Source organism: Dermacentor albipictus, chromosome 5 (assembly GCF_038994185.2).
Source record: "Dermacentor albipictus isolate Rhodes 1998 colony chromosome 5, USDA_Dalb.pri_finalv2, whole genome shotgun sequence".
NCBI classification, from domain to species: domain Eukaryota; kingdom Metazoa; phylum Arthropoda; class Arachnida; order Ixodida; family Ixodidae; genus Dermacentor; species Dermacentor albipictus.
Genome location: NC_091825.1, coordinates 74,205,696 through 74,222,282, shown reverse-complemented (window position 1 = coordinate 74,222,282; position 16,587 = coordinate 74,205,696). Strand labels below are relative to the sequence as shown.

Sequence of the window (16,587 nt, the reverse complement as noted above, 5' to 3'; positions counted from 1 at the left end):
TCCCATACAGCCCACCCATCTTTTTAGGCATCTTATACTGTTAAGAATTACGCAAACTGTCACTGCAGAGTGAGAAAACGTAGGAATTCCATTTATCAAGCAGCACGCATTCGCACTGGCACAAGAGAAAGAAAAAAGAAGGCACAGAGCAAAAGGGCAAAAGTGCAATGCCTTAAGCCATTCCCCCAAATCAAATGCGCAAATTTTTAGATTTGTCCGGTATATTCAAATTTGATAGCTTTATAAATGTGTTAGCATTTATTTTGCGCACTTTCTAGGGAATAAGCTTCTTTTTCTGCATGTTTCTCTCTAACCGTGTTTCTGCCTACCTGGGTGTCTGGGTGGTCCATGATCGAATCTGTAGTGCATCGGGCTGCTGTGATGAGAGAACAAAATTCCGAAGCAACGCTCGCAACAGCTGCTGTCACTGAGAATGTGGCAGGTCGTACATATGTGCCGCTTTTCAATGACCCTCTTTCAGGCCGACATGGTGAACTGTAGATGCCAAACTGGATAAGTACCGCCGTTCGATGAAACTGTTTGCGCCTACTTGGGGCGCTGGACAATCTATATGTACATAGCGAAAGTTCCATAGAAGCCCATATGTCAAGAAAATGGCGGCTCGTTGCAACCATCACCATCTACGTATCGTGGCGACAACTAACTGCGAGCAAAAAATAAAAAATAGGAAGTGACGTCACAGCCGGAAGTGGCAGTGACGTCAACATCTTATGCTGCTTGGCGCGAATGCTTGAATTTCTTTAGCGTCCGGCATTTTGATCGCAACGCCAGCAGTTATCTTCCTTTTTAGGCTGAAGCGAGCTTGGGGCTCGCCTCAGCTGAAACGTCAGCGTATCATTTAACTATATGAGTGGCGTATGTCTTTAATGTGAACCTAATAAGGCTGTTTTTGACGACAATTGCTCCAGTAGTTTCCTTAGGCAAGTGAGCGGATAGGATGGAAATAAATGACGCTACCACATACGTTTAAAAAGCAACTGCTGGTTTATTCGTCTAGAATAATGCAACCAGTATAATTGACCAAACAAACATGTTTAAATAGATTAAAAGTACTATAGCCAGCAGACAGCCATAATGTATAACAACGTATGCGGATCGTTTTCACAGAATCATTCGTAATTTCTGTTGACACTGTATATTCATATGCAACAGTTATCAGACAACATTGCCACACATTATCCTTTAGAAAACATTCGACTTACTAATTCCGCTGTCCGTTGGACACTCAGAGCCGGTTTACGGAAAGTAAACGAACATAGCGCAGCATTTCTTCGCGAAGCGTTTGCCGTGTCAACTTTCGCCAATCAGTACCGTGCGCTGGGTCACGGAAAATTTGAAGTGAAGCGTGCGCCACACTTTGAACAAACACACCAGGAAAAAAAAAGTTAGGCGTTACCGCTGCGTTCTAATGAGCAACGCCGGTGTGCACGAGATAATAGCTTGTTTGCACGGCTTTGCAAAGTCTTGCGCCAGAATAACCGGTTGATGTGGGTCACCAAGAGCAAGCTAATAAATTGTGAAATAGGAGAAAATTAACATTTGTTGCTTCAGTACAGCAAAAATACTTGAAGCAGCATATTTACTCGTTTGACAGTATTCTAATTAAAAATTTCTGAACATTTCTTTTTTCACATAGGTTTTCTAGTTTCACTGTTTGTCCCCCTCTCACCTAGGCGCACTTCAATTGTGCACGATCAACTGATCTCTTTGGCGTTATGTTTTGGCACGCTTTTGATTCCAAGCTTCGCGACCTATTTATATGGACCTTGCACGGGGTATGTGCCACTCTGTCTGTGCTGGTCGCCAATGAAAGTCTGTGGCGCCAACTTGAGTAACTAAGTTCGTACCGGTGTACAGTGAAGAAAATTGTGATTTAAGTTTATCCGATGTTGGACGGAAGCATTCCTCAGCGACAGCAACCAGACGCGTTAGCGGGCTGCACCACAAATGCAGTAGGTGTGTGCCGATTTTCAATGAACATTTTTCAGACCGATGCTTTAGCGAGCTGCGCCACGAGTGCGCTGGGCATCTGCCGCTCCCCAATGAACTTATCACCGACTTGGGGCACTCAGCATATGCCACTGAGTGTGAGGCGAGTGAGTGAACACCTCGCAGCTCTCGCAGGCACCGCCGCGTCGCGCTACCCGTCTCGGAGGCCACGCGCGGAATATCCGGCAGCGCCACCAGATGGAACCGCGTGTCAAGAATGAAGCGCGAGAGTGCCACGCGGTAACCGCTTTATGCGTTTCTCAGCGGTCGCACGCACCCGTGCGCCATGCATTTCGGAGCCCATGTGCAGGCGTCGCAGTGGCGGCGCTAGATACGACGAGTGTTCTTTAGGGAAGCGCTAAAAGTGAAGCCCTGCTGTTTTGGCGGTGGCAATACTTTCCTTATGATGGTGTCAGTATGTTGTGTCGCTGACTTATCGATAAATGCATTACCGTTGACAGTCGTCGTAATCTGGGTTCAGCCGATATCTAATTTTTAACGAGCAAGAGTGGCTTTCTGTGCGATACAATCAAATTTGTATTCGATTGCAATGCAGAATGTTTCTTAGCAGTTTCGGCGATAAATATACATAGGATTTATTTTATATAGCTAAGCGATTGTATATTTCTACCGCTGGAAACATCCTGTAAGTTAGTTTTCGTGTATTCGATACAGGTACTTCGTTTTCCGTAGCCGCAACAATACAGTTGGTTAGTGGACTGTTTTGCCTAGCTGGGGAGCTGTACTGAAAGGCGCTCATAATTTAAGCATAATTTAAATACATGAAATCAGCTTGCTTGAATTTCTGCCCATTCAAGTCGCAATTGCCCGTCTTAATTGTCCCATAAATAGTAATTCAGTTTAACGTTAACCAGCTAACATTTTTGAGTGTGTGTGTTTGGGGGGAGGGGGGTTCGCTTGAATATCTTCTTGGCCAGTCTTCTGTGGCAAGTGAAAGTGTTTGAGTTCTTTAAAGTAGTAGCTCCTTCGTTCACTAAACATATGTGCAGTGCTCTTTTTCTGTACTTAAAGGGAACACTCGTTGTAATTTTCTTTGAGTGAGTTGGACAAGGCGCCCACGTAGTGACGTGTCCAACAACAGCATGCGCCATATGGTCCCACTCATCTCATACGCAGAGGTATATTCCCCTTCAATCACTGGGCAGTGGTAATTCTGAGCTCACTATAGGTGATCTATGGCTGTCGATCGGTTAAAATTAATAAACCTTGGAATAAAACGCTTGAGGAGCCGCTGTCATTGAATGCGATGACAGGCAGAATGTGTGACACCGTGAGCCAGCGCGCAGTGTTCTAAAATTCATTAACGTTTTTTTCTTACAGTTGTGAGCGCACAGGTTTTTGAATTCCTAGTAGCAATACCATCAGTAGCAGAGGTTTCATATATATCATTTTTTTTCTACATCGTGCCATTCGCGGTGACGACATGCACGCATTTCATTTAGAACGCCCGGAGATGGTGACACAGTGAGTTTTAACATAAAGCCTAGTTTTCAAAATCTCACAAACATGGAGCTTGCTTGTACACACATTTCGTGACTGCTGCACATGCCGCTATTGAACGCTACAGCGCGTTGACACTTTCATTTTAGACTCATAATAAAACCATCTTGTTATTTACGCTCTTGTGCTTGTTTACTCTGACATGTTTCGAGGTTTCAAGTCTAAAGAGTTTATTAAAAATAAGACCTTCCAAAAGAAGACTCCCTCTCATTGCCACTCAGATATTGAGAGTGTTTCAGAAGGCATCTCAAGAAAGAAGCATGGCGAATGCTACAGTTCCTCGTTTTTAAATTACGGTGGGTGGCTGCGAATGAAAAAATGCTGTTGGCCTATACGCATATCGTATACATTGAAGCAGAAACCAATTTAGGCGCACGATAAACGATCAGTTGGCGCAAGTGGCGCGCAGCCTATTTGTGTCTTGGTATATCTTCGAAACCCTCGATGGGTTAGCGGCTGACTGATTCGCTACGCTTCCTCCAGTTAAGTCCCCGTGCAGTGTAGTGCAACAAAAAAATCTACACGTCAGTGATTATGATTTCCATCCCTGACGCACTGTTGGCAATACTCGCTTTCCTTTGCCTGAGATGTGCGTTATGCAGTGGCTACATGGCACTGGAAGCGGTCAAAATCGAGAACGGTATGTATTCATCCTTTTCTTTGAGACTGTACCAACAAGTGAGAGCGCGATGCGGATGCAAACTGACCATTCTCGGCAATGTGCTGCCACGGCCTTGAATGCAACTAAAACGTGAAAAATTGTTCGCACCCCCTAGATAAACGAAAGCACTAGTTAAAGGAATAGGCCAATAGGAAGCATTTAAGTACTTGTAAGCACTGCCAGCCATTGTGCAGAATGTCTTCTGTATTAAGTTCAAAATTGAACAGTTTCAGCTGCTGCGATAGGATATTTGTTATCAGAAATGGTACAAGTGATTGCTGGAACATTCGCTAGAGTAGTCATCAAATTTCTTGTTGAAAGGCATGCCGCAGATTGCCTGTGCGCGAAACCCTAGATGCATTCCACAATGCTTCTCATGTTACATGCAGACGATTGCCCGTTTACTGAGGTTCTTGAATTTGGTTGCTGAGTTTGACAGAAGAGTATAGGCTTGGGCTGGTTGGTAATACATAGTTACACTGGAAGCGTAGTCCTGTCTAATCTTTGTCGATCGTCCTTCCCGCGTTCTGCTTCCAGTGTAACTGAGGTTTACAGAACTGCTCTAAGCAAATATCACTGCGATGAGGTTGGAGTTTCACTTTTTAAAAGGGCAACACCATCAAAATGTCACTAAAAGCGGGCGATATCTTCGGACCTATTGTAGCTACCTCAAGGTTTGTACAGCTAGATATAACGAAGCGGGAGAAGTGACAAAAAAGACAAGGGCACTAAAATATCAAATGATGTATGCAAACCGGATGCAAACGAAAGAAAGGTCCTTATAAAAAAAACACCTTCTCTAAGCACTGAACCAAAATGAGTTGAATTAATTACTGTCCTGTGTGGACAAGCGTACCCTGAATCTGCCAGTAAGACACCTGCCATATCTAGATTCATGCGTAGATAACCGATTGATTGTTGCGATTGATAACATGCAAAATGCAAATTTGTCGCAAGCATGCGTATCTACAGGGTGTTTCACGCAGCTTGAATCAATGGTTTAAGGTTTGGCGTCATGGGATGCGTCGTAGGGTATTTTGTTTTATTGTGCTGAGCGAGTTATTAACCAAGATCAGTTACACAAAATTTTTAATACTTCCTCTAGGGCCAAGCGCTTTTAATTATGTTGTCGAGGCCATCTTCAAACAGCCGGTCTAATTTTTTTGTGGCAACGTACACGTTGCGTGGCAATTTTCTTTCCGGCATTGAAAGGAAGCCTGCGAAATATAGAAATAAAACCACCTGACTGTGCCTGTGGACTATCGTATTGCAGCGCTCTCAACAGTGCGTCGAGCCTATCGCTTATCAGGGACGAGGGTGTTTCCTTTCCGTGTACCACCGTCAAAGATACTGACGAACTGCGGGCCCGATGCCTAGAGCCACGGCTTCTCTCTTCGCCACGCTCCGCGCGCACAGTTTTTGCGAGAGAAGTGCGGTTTAGAGCACTGCAACACGACAGCGCTCGAGCGCAGTCACGTGGTTTTATTTCATATCTCGCGGGCGAAACAGCGATACGTGCCACAAGGATGAATCGCACGAGAATGCATGATCCGGAGCAAAAGTCTGAAGGCCACAGCATTGTGCATTTTTTTTTATTGATTATAGCACAACCGCGCAACGTGGAATTGCCTCAGTGCTGTGCGCTGGCTGCAGAGCCACACATAGGCTGTACCCCATCATTTCAACCTGCATGCTCCTAGTTTGCGAAGAAGAAAAAGTGCTTTTTTGCAGTATCCATGGTGCATGGATACTGCAACTGTGCAGTAACGACTGTGCATTAATCTGTGCTAAATATTATCTCTGGCGGTAGGGCAAAAGCACCAGGAATGCTCAGTGTGTTAACGAGAAAGACTGATATTTTTGTTTGCTATAACTTTGTGCAATTGACGACTGCAGGTGGCATACATTCCAGACTCCCACAAAACGTCATGGGTTGGAGTGCCTTGATTATCTAAATAATAATTAACAGTGCCCTCATTAAATTTGCCTCAATTCGGCCAAATGTCATGGGTTCGACTCCCACCAAAGGTCGAGAGTTCGTGGCCTTTTGTACCATCGTTTGGTGATGCTGCCAATGGCGGATTATCCACCTCATGAGTCATTTATTGCTTTCGCATTAAAATTTTGATTCCATTGACTATAGTTCATAGGGTATTCTATCCTACTTACAACTTGCGACGCGTGTACTCTTACAGAGTGAAGTGTACTCTTACTCAGGCACTAATTCCGCTGCGCGCTTTTTCGTTATTAAAGTTGAACCTTGGCGTTCGATAGAGAAAAATGTTCCGGGATCCGCTCTCCCCCTTTCCTATGAATCCCTCGCAAAGGACGCGCCTGAAAGTTGACCATCCTGAAGCGTTTTCAAAGTAAAAGAACCCGCAACAACGGGAACGCACCTACCCTATAGGTCGCAGCGGTGGAACCGTTTATTCGGTCATAGTTTTCGCATAAGTCTTGGCAAAATAAACAATTCATAATTTTCTATATTACGTCAGTTCATGTCAGTGCAATTTTCTTCAAGAAATTGTAATGAGAATGGATGATGACAATGTTGCGCAAGATTTTTTTTTAATATCGCTAATTTAGTAACATCGGCAAACTTGAGCCCACTTAGTGACTTTCTTCTGTGAACGAGGGCAAAAGCACTCACTTAAGATTTCAAAAATAATCATGACAACAAGCTGCAAGAACTTGTAAAACGTCCTCGTTATAGATGCGAACAAAACATGCGAACTTTGGCCTACATTGACCTATGTTATTCTTTTCTCACTGTTCTTACTTCATGTCGTAGCGGTGATCGTCCATGTCAAGATTGATTTTATTCCACCGCAGTCTGTCAATCAATAATACTAAAGCCGTATACAAAACGCTTTCAATTTGGCGACAATATAAAACCTGGTTCCAGCACAATCCATTCAATATGCTTCTGGCTTACAGGGTCCTTCTTTGTTAATTAATTAATTAATTAATTCAAATAACTTTATTCAGTGCCCTGCGATTGGGTGGGGTGGGCCTTGACCCCGCCTAGGTTTCAGCCAAGGGTTGTTTGCCCTTGGCAGCTTCCTCGGCTCGCTGGACGGCCCAGAGTTGGTGCTGTATGTCCGAGCTGATTAACGCAGACTCCCAGCGTGCGCGGAGGCTGTCGCTGCTTGAGGCTGCATCACCGTTACCCTGGGTTACAGCCGTACATTCCCATAGGATATGTTCCAGTGTGGCCGTAGGGTTGCAATGCCTGCACTTGTCCGTTGGGTATAAATCTGGGTATATTAGGTGCATAATAGCTGGACTCGTATAGGATCTGGTCTGTGACTGCCGCCATTGTACAGATTGGTTTTTGCTTAATTTTGGGTGCGGAGGCGGAAATGTACGCCTCTGCAATCTATGGTGTTGTGTAATTTTCTGAAATCCGCTCATTCGATCTTTGTATTTGAAATTTGTATTTTTCTGATGAGTACCATCGTAGGTACGGTGCCACGTATATTATTCTGCTTATTATGAATGCTTGGAGTAGTTGAATCAGATTGCCTTCTTTCATTCCACTATGTTTGTTGGCTATTCGTTTAAGTAGCCGCATGATCTGAGATGTTATAGTGTCTAATTTCAGTATGGTCTGTCCATTGTAGCCGTTACTTTCAATGATGAGGCCCAATACTCTGATCTTGTCAACCTTGGGTATGGGCGTACCTTCTGCCGTAGTTAGGTGAATTTCCGGATTGTTTGGTTTCTCGTAGTTGCGTGGTTTTCGGCAGCGTCTCGACGGTACATAAAGGAGGAGCTCAGATTTCTCTGCTGAGCACACCAGTCCGGTTCCTGCTAGGTATTGTTCAACTGCTTCTAAGGCACGTTGTATTGTGTTTTCAACCTGTCCATCGTTGCCATCGCTCATCCAGAGGGTGATATCGTCAGCGTAGATGATATGGTTGAGGCCATCGATTTCCCGTAGCTTTGCTGGTAATTCAATAAGAGCCAAGTTAAACAGCATCGGGGATACCACTGAACCTTGGGGCGTACCTGTGCTTCCGATCTGTAGTTTTTCGGAGTTAAGGTCTCCTATCTTAACGTGTGCCTTTCTGTTGGTAAGGAAGTCTCGTATATAACTGTATACTCGCTGGCCTAGGCCTAGCTCATTTATTCTGTTTACTATTGTTTCGTGAGTAACACTGTCAAAAGCTTTCTTTAGGTCCAATCCTAGGATAGCTTTGGTGTTCCACTTCCGTTATGTATAATCTGATGCTTAAGTCTGAGCACTGCATCCTGTGTCGACAAATTTCGCCGAAGCCCAACATTGTAGGGGGGAGACCGTCGTTACCATCGAGATAATTGGTCAGTCTCGTTAGGACAACGTGCTGCATGAGCTTTCCCACACAGGACGTGAGTGAAATAGGTCTCAGGTTCTCCAACTGTAGCTGCTTGCCTGGTTTAGATCTTAGAATAATCTGGGCCGTTTTCCATTGTTGAGGTATTGCACTGGATTTCCAGAATTCATTCGTATACTTGGTAAGTTGTTCTAGAGAGGCATCATCGAGATTTCGGATCGTCTTGTTTGTTATTCCGTCCAGTCCCGGCGCGGATGTAGTGTTGAGCTTTTGTAGAGCTACTCTCAATTCCGCCTCGCTAATATTTTCGTGTAATTGTCTGTTTTTGGTGCCTGTGTAATCTGGGTGAATTGTTGGCTTAGCCCGACATAAATACCTTGCGGCTATCTCATCGGTAAAAGCTACTTCAGTTTTGTCATATGCATGTAAGGTTTTGTTTATGTTTTGTCTTTACGCGGCTTTACTTTGCTCAGGATTCAAAAGGTGCCTGAGGAAGTTCCACGTTCTGGCCAATCCTAATTGATTCCCATTGTTGATTCCCATTGATTCCCATTGCTTCCCATTGTTGGTTACAGAGCTGTTGTGCATACGCTTCTATATCTCTGTTAAGCCGGGCCAGCCTGCGTCGGAGCGTCCAGTTGTGTCTCTGAGTTTTCCATCTCCTCAAGAGACCTTCTTTAGCTTCCCACATATGTAGGAGTTCACTACAGGGGGGTGACAGTAGGGTTACTGTCTACCTGTTCCGTTTGCGCGTCTTGGGGGATTACTTGTGAGGCTGCGTTAACATCCTGCTTAAGCTGCGTGCTCCAGTCCAAGATGTCTGTGATAGTATTATCATTTTTCTTGCGAAATTGTCTGAGTTTGTTCTAGTCTACAATTTTGAGTTCTTTGCCCTTAGATTTGCGTGGCCCTGCTTTAACAGTGACTTCGAGGATGTTTTGATTGCTGCCTAGATCCTGTTGGGTGTTAATCCATTTCGCATCCTTAATGTTCTTTGTAAAGGTGAAATCTGGCGTAGTGCCCACACTAACACAAGACCTCCGCCTCGTAGGTGTTGACGGGTCTGTGATTAAGGTAAGGCCCTCTTGTTGTGCGTCTAGCCATAGGTGTCTACCTTTGGGGTTTTCAAATTTGTATCCCCAAGCCGCGTGTTGAGCATTGAAATCCCCCCCAATCACTAAGGCTCTGCCTTCTGTGATAGTGAGAGTCTTGCGGAAAAGTAATCGGAAATTTGAACGTTTGTTTCTTGGGTTACTATAAACATTAAGGAGAAAAAGACTTTGATTGTTTCTTCTGGTAGGTATTAACTCGATTAATATATTGTCTACATCTGCAACGTCTGTATCACGCTGAACGACCGTGTAAGCACGTTTGACTAGAGTGCTGACAGCTCTCGTCTCCGCGTCGGCACTACAGAATGATCTATACCCAGATAATTTGGCCTTACAGTGTAGCTCTTGTAGCATTATGACATCAGGATGTTCCTTATTGATTAGGTGTTGATGGAAGTGGGATCTTTTTCTACTGTGTCCGCGACAATTTCATTGCCAGATAGTATAATGGTCATGTCGATCCATGGCGGCAGAGACAGTTTTCCGGTTCCCTCCCCCGTAGGTGTCGAGGGTTTATAATAAGGTTTGCTGGTTGTTTTGATGGGGCCGCCTCCACTGGTTTGTGGTCCCCAGGACTTCATACGAGATTCAATGTCGGTAAATTTTGTAGCGATAGTATTAAATTGTTGTTGTATTTGCGTCATAATAGCCTTTGTAACTTGCTGGGTAAATTGCGTACCCAGGTCTTTTAAATTGTGTATCTATGATGTCTAGTTTGTTTTCTTGAGTGCCAATTTTGCTTTCAAATTCATTCTATATTTTCTCAAGAGCTTCAACGGACTTGGTCTCTTTAACTGTGATTGTCTCATTATCGTCCGTGGCTTTGCGCTTGGCTGGCGTGTTAGCCTCTTCTTCCATATCTGCTTTTTTTTAGTCAGTGCTATCTTGTGTGATACCCCGTCCGTTTTTATGAGTAATGTTTTCTTTCCGCAGTCTACTGTTTTATTCTTCTAGAACAACAATCCGCTGATGTTGTTCCAGCATCATTTGTTTCATCTTTGCTAGTTCTTTTTCTAACTCTGTATTTCTAGTGTTAGGTGCAGCCTCTGCCTCCGCGCGCGTTCCAGAAGCTACGTCAGCCCAGCTCACCTGTGATGGGGGTCCGGAGGTGTAGTCGCCGGTAGTGCCCTTGCTGTTGCCAATGGTCTGTGGTGGCTTGATTGGGCTGCCATTGTGGGGTCGGGACCTTGACCTTGACCTTGATCGGTTGCCGGAGCGTGATGTGCTTCAGGATCTTCTGTTCCTGCTGGCTGTACTTGGTCTTCTTTGTTTATCGCCATAGTTTTCGTATTCCACTTGTTCCTCTCTCCGGGCACGTTCCCATCTTCGTCTTTTGACGAGTTATGGGATGCGGTACCTTGCTTGGCATCGTTTATCCCCGGTCGGGTGGTCTTTTCCACATAGTTGGCAATCTGCTTTGCATTTGTGGTCTTGCTCTGGATTCTAGGTGCTGCAACTCCGGCAAATTTTATCAGTAGGATTGGGGCATACGTCCGCTCGGTGACCAAATCTTCCGCATTCGTAACAGATGTCAAATTGCTTTTTCTAAAGTGAGCATCAAACGACTGCAGCTCCATAGTTCACATGCCTAGCGACATAATATCCATCAAAAATGACAATTACGTTGTTTGTATTGCCCATACGATCGGCGTAGAGAACGCTGGGGTTGTGAAGAGTGAACAGCTTCCTAACGACGTCTTCCGGCCTTTCATCGGCAGAGATACCTCGGATGACTCCTTTGGATGTGTTCTCCGGTGCTGCGCCATTGGCACAGACTTCATATTCCTTGTTGACAATGATCAGACTAGTTATGGTGACATATTTTTGGGCTCTTTCTTTCGATGGTGTGCTGAGGAATATAATGTTCTGCTTCTGGTTGAGGCAAAGGTTATCTTCTTCATCCACTGTGCATTCAACATTTGCAGCATGTTGTACGCTGTGGTAGATGCGGTCTGCACCGTGTTCGGTCACGTCGAGTCCACCTCTCGGTCTAATAATGATCCTGTAGTCGTCCACTGGTAAGTGTGGCATGCGGCTTGCAACGATTAACTGTCGAATCTGCCGATTGCCCTTTTTCTTGTTCCAAGTAGCTTCGTGAGCTCGCTGAAGTGGTGTTTTATCACTTCGATGATTTCTTTTAATTTAGTACCAATGTCTTTGGTCCAATACTTCTGGTTGAATACCTTCGCCGTCTACGCTTACCACCTCCGTGTTAACCTTAATGCTCTGCGAGAGCCGGGTAGAGGGGTTTTCTCCGTCTCTGATCGAGGCGAGAGGCTGAGCACGTCAGTCGCCGTGGCTGGGGATACATGGCGACGGGGATGCTCTCACTATAGCTTAGGCTTCCCGGTAGGCGAGGCAAGCTGTTTGAAATGATTTCTGGAAATGGCCACCATGGTTGACTAGGCGCCCAGGTGATTCTTGGGTCTTCCTACTTCTTCTGAGATGTGAATTTCGTAGTTCCAGTCGAAAAAACGTGGGCAATCATTCGAAGTTTACGGAGCCGACTTGAAATGCATCCGCTTTCCGTCATCGTCTTCTTCTCCTCTTTATTGATTTATTTTTATTTTTTTTTGCTGAGGCAAATTCTTGTTCGCCAAATTAAAGGTTATGTCGTTCTCGAGACTGAGGCAGAAAAAAAATTAATTTGTCCTGTTGATATTAAAAGAATATTGCCCCTTAAATTTTTCTCAATAGTCCCTCGAAAAATGGGCTAGGCTTTGCCTCAGGTTCATCTGTGAGCCCGATGTTGCTCCTTGTTCTTTACAGGACTGCCACATGCGCTGTACCCGCAGCCTTACATCTTTATGTAAGAGCTTAGTGAACAAGGATATTGACTTATCTGGGCTTACTCTTCCTGTCGATTCATTGGCTATAGCGCTCAGTTGTCGCAGATGATCGCCGATTCTATTTCCCACGAAGGCCCTACCCATTGGGCGAGGGCGAAGAGCAATAAAGGCTCGTTAAAATAGACTCATTCCAAAATTAATACTGAGCCTTTTGCTATGCTATCCCTTATATTGCCAAATTGCTTTTTATAGCATGCGACCACGTCATGTATAGAAATTTGTCTAAAATATACGACTGACACGCAAAAATTCACCTTCGATAGCTTTCTCAGTGCAATAAAGGACGCCCTAAAAGGAGCTTGAAGCTTTGTTGTGCTGTGGTTAAATACAGGCATTTTACATTTTGGAAACTTACAACCGGGCAGTCTAGAACAACTTATGCGGTTTGGGAACAATGTTGAGAAGAGAAAAAAGTTTACGCATTTGTTTTTCAGGTAAGTGTACGTACAAAGGGAAAACAATTGAAGTGGATCAATCCATAAGCCTAGAGAATCCTTGTGAAAGATGGAGATGCGATGGAGCGTCTAAAGCTGTGGCAATTTCTGGGTAGGTAACCAAATTTTTTGTCATCACCTATATGTTTCATGCACGCTGGTGTACGTGGACACCTCCCGAAGATATTCAATTATTTTCTGCAGCAGAAGTACACTGTGTGCTTGTAAATCTCCTGTGTCTCATGAAAATATCTAATTATTTCTTTGCTTTTCTCGGTGGCATTCCACCTCATTCAATACTCGTTCTCTTTCCCTTTTGAATGGTCAAGGAAATTTTGCACACTTAGTCCAACTATAGGAGTTAAGATTGGAAATCATAAGTGCTCAGTAATTTTCACAACACTTTATTTGCTTTGCGTCAAGAACAGCAGCCCAAAGAGGACGACAGCTAACCGGTCTACTTTATTCCAGAGTTGTCCCTATATATACTTCGCCATCTAACTAGAAAATGTAGGGATTTTTCGTCTATTATTATGACAACCAATCTACAAGGATTCCTAGCTTAAAACGAGGGGGATTGCTAGCATTGTGGCCGAAGGTTTTCTCTTTGTTTGACCACGTTTCGACACGGAAAGCCTCAACGATGTTTTCAAGTCAAATAAGATGTCGTATTGGAAAACCAGTATCACGCAGAACACAATTCAGGCATCGAAGTCATTCTGTTATATCCTATAATGTTAAAGAGATTTTGGCTGATGGCGGTGTAATACGGAAGTGTTTAGAACACGTACGTTATAGAAGCTTACCGGCAAAGGTGCATATCGTCTTGCGCAAAAGTTGTATTTTGCTCGGCTTGACAGTGGGATCACATAAAACCCAAAAACGAAGGGTGTGGACGGCAAATCATTGCATGTCGACACAGATTTGACTTGCATTGATTGACCGTCCAGTCTTATTCACGTCGTATGTTGAGCACTGTGCCAGCGATGATCTGTTCCTACCATACCGCATTGTCCTCTTTACTGAAAACGACACCACTGCTTACTAACAAATACATTGTAACGATTTTTGTACAACTGAGGAAACAAAATTAAAGTTCCGGCCGATTTGTAACAACAACATTATGACTAAAAATAATAAACGCAACGCCGCTCTAGGTTGAAAAACCAATCTCATCGAAACTCGACGTCCACACTACTGCAGTGTTTCACTTACATATGGAAGATGTCTCCACAAAGCGTGCTGGGGTTTCTGCTAGCACTGATACAACAATTATCAAAAGGCCGTTAAAATTAGAGATTGACGATAATGACTGCTAATATTAGCTATGGCATAAAAAATTCTTTGCCCTAGTAAATATGACACAACATGTCAATTGAGAAAATTTTCTTTTTCCCCTCTCTTCAGCTTACATCTACGTTTCATTTAAGATAAAACAGGGTAACTTACGTTACCTCGACACGTAAAGTTACTACTGAGCCGACATGGATCTATTATGATTGCGATGACACCATGCAAATAGGATATAAACCTCAAAAGTGTAATAAAAGGCATCGTCCTAATGGCGTTAAACTGTAATGAAATTACCGTATTCTCCCGAATGTACAAAACAGATAAGGCTTCATCTACAACAATGTTTTACTTCTGATGCGTTATCGGCGGAGTTCACGCCGGTCTTTAGAGAAGACATAAAAACAAAAGACCGAGCAGAGATGGCTCAAAAGTTGAGGAGGGCTTTGTCCTTAATCACGATGTTGAGTGCTTGGTATTTATTCAGTGTAGCGCTTTGAAATTTGTAATCTTGTGCACAAAATACATTGTTGAGCTTTTACTCGAATTGACACGTGCAAAAGAGTATTTCTTTTTTGTGTTTAATGTTTTGATTCTATCGTGCCATCACTGAATGCACTATTGTTAAGTGTGCATAAATTTCATGGTAGACGTTTTTCACAAGAGCACCTACAACATAGATTGTTGAATTAATCATCAGCGGCGTATACACGAATGTGACAGAAGCATATCGCATCATCTTTTAAGCGTATTGCAACTCATATACCTGAACTAATTTGCTAGGAAGGCGTATAGTATAGAATGCACCAAACAGCCGGGGCTTGAGAGGAAAACCAGCCTGCCAACCCGTTGCCGCTACTGCCGCACTGCGGGACATCGAAACAAAAATGGAGGCTTATGGTGGAGCCCGTACGGGATTTCTATTCACTTGTAGGTAACTTACTCGAATCGAAAAAGTGTCTCCTTTGTGAATAATAAATGACAGTACTATTGCCGAATTATTATATCTGCGGCGGTAACATAGCCAGGTCTGCATTAAGGAGATAAAAGCTGAAACGGCTGCGTTCAGCTACCGCGGCACATGACAAAAGTAGCGGACATGCAGCGAAAATTTCATATTATTATGCAATACGGCACGTACCACAAAATAAACGCCTTGCTCATGCGGACTAATCAAAGAAACCTGGCGGAATGAATCCGACACCCCGCACGTACTTTACAACGCGACATTGAAATTACGCTTATCGGACATTAGGGTGGAACAGCGCAGACGACGAGACGTGTGAAAAACGGAAAGGACAAACTCGCACAGCGTGAATGGTAGTACTAACTTCCAAATATGACACTAAGTGTCGTTAGCGTGCCGGACACGACAATGTGCATTCATGTAAACGGGAGCGTATGAGTATATGCGAAACAACAAATTTTGCATATGCTTCTACCATATTCATATAAATGGGGCTCTTAGGTCTCCTGTCATTTCACACTACGCTGCTGCTCTTTGTTCCACATGTTGTTGTACAAGGTGTGTGCTAGCATGTCTAATACTAGCCAGAAACGTCAGCGACTGATTTCGAATCTAAATAGACGTCTCGCATACTGGTGACTAATGTTTGGCTTGAGGTCATTAACCGACTTTCAGGTGTCTAGACAAGCAAATTTCCACGTCGCCCTGTGCATTCGAAGAGTGCAACATTCGTGACGTTCGATAAAATGAAGTTCTACACATTGTTAAATAGGTGTAAATAAAGTTCTATTTTTTTAGCCTATGTAACTTTATCTTAACGTGCCGATGTTCCTTCTACACATGAATTCCTGCGACATGCACAATTAGCAAAATGTTTGTGCTACTTAGCTCCGAGCACACGTTACCTCTATCTTTTTCTTTATTCTAGGTGTCCGAAGACACAAGTTGGACGGGCTTGCAAACTGATGGACGGTCAAGGACCGTTTCCCAACTGCTGCCCTAAGATGGCGTGCTTTAGGCGCTAGTCTGCCGGTGTCATTTGATATTGGTTACCGATCTGCGGTGGCGAGCGAAGGTGCATCAATACGAAGCATCCCACATGGACACCGCATGAATGAATAAACTGAACTAAAAAAAAACGATGTGAGTCAGTGTTGGGCCTATTATCAAGTGAGCGAAGTGTAATCTGCTCCTTCATTCACTGAGATGAATCAAACAATGCTCAAACATCAACCATAACGCTCTCTAATAGCTACCGCACCAATCTGTCAAATTGCTTGTGTTGATTGACAGAACTTGTTCTCGGACTACTCCGTTGCAACAACAAGCAAATAACGCTTTAGCGCTAACACGTCTGACCCAACGCTGCGGCTTAGCGGCTATCGCATTATGATCTAAGCACAAATGACACCTGTTCGATTGCCGGC

General features: G+C 43.9%; 1 long non-coding RNA gene across 1 annotated transcript; it reads left to right on the top strand.

Annotated features, from left to right (window-relative positions):
• The first annotated feature begins 3,921 nt into the window (after window positions 1-3,921).
• On the top strand, window positions 3,922-16,302 carry LOC135899765 (uncharacterized). Its single transcript, XR_010563714.2, has 3 exons — window positions 3,922-4,171; window positions 12,904-13,015; window positions 16,089-16,302. It is a non-coding gene; the product is annotated as an uncharacterized lncRNA (long non-coding RNA).
• The last annotated feature ends 285 nt before the right edge of the window (window positions 16,303-16,587 follow it).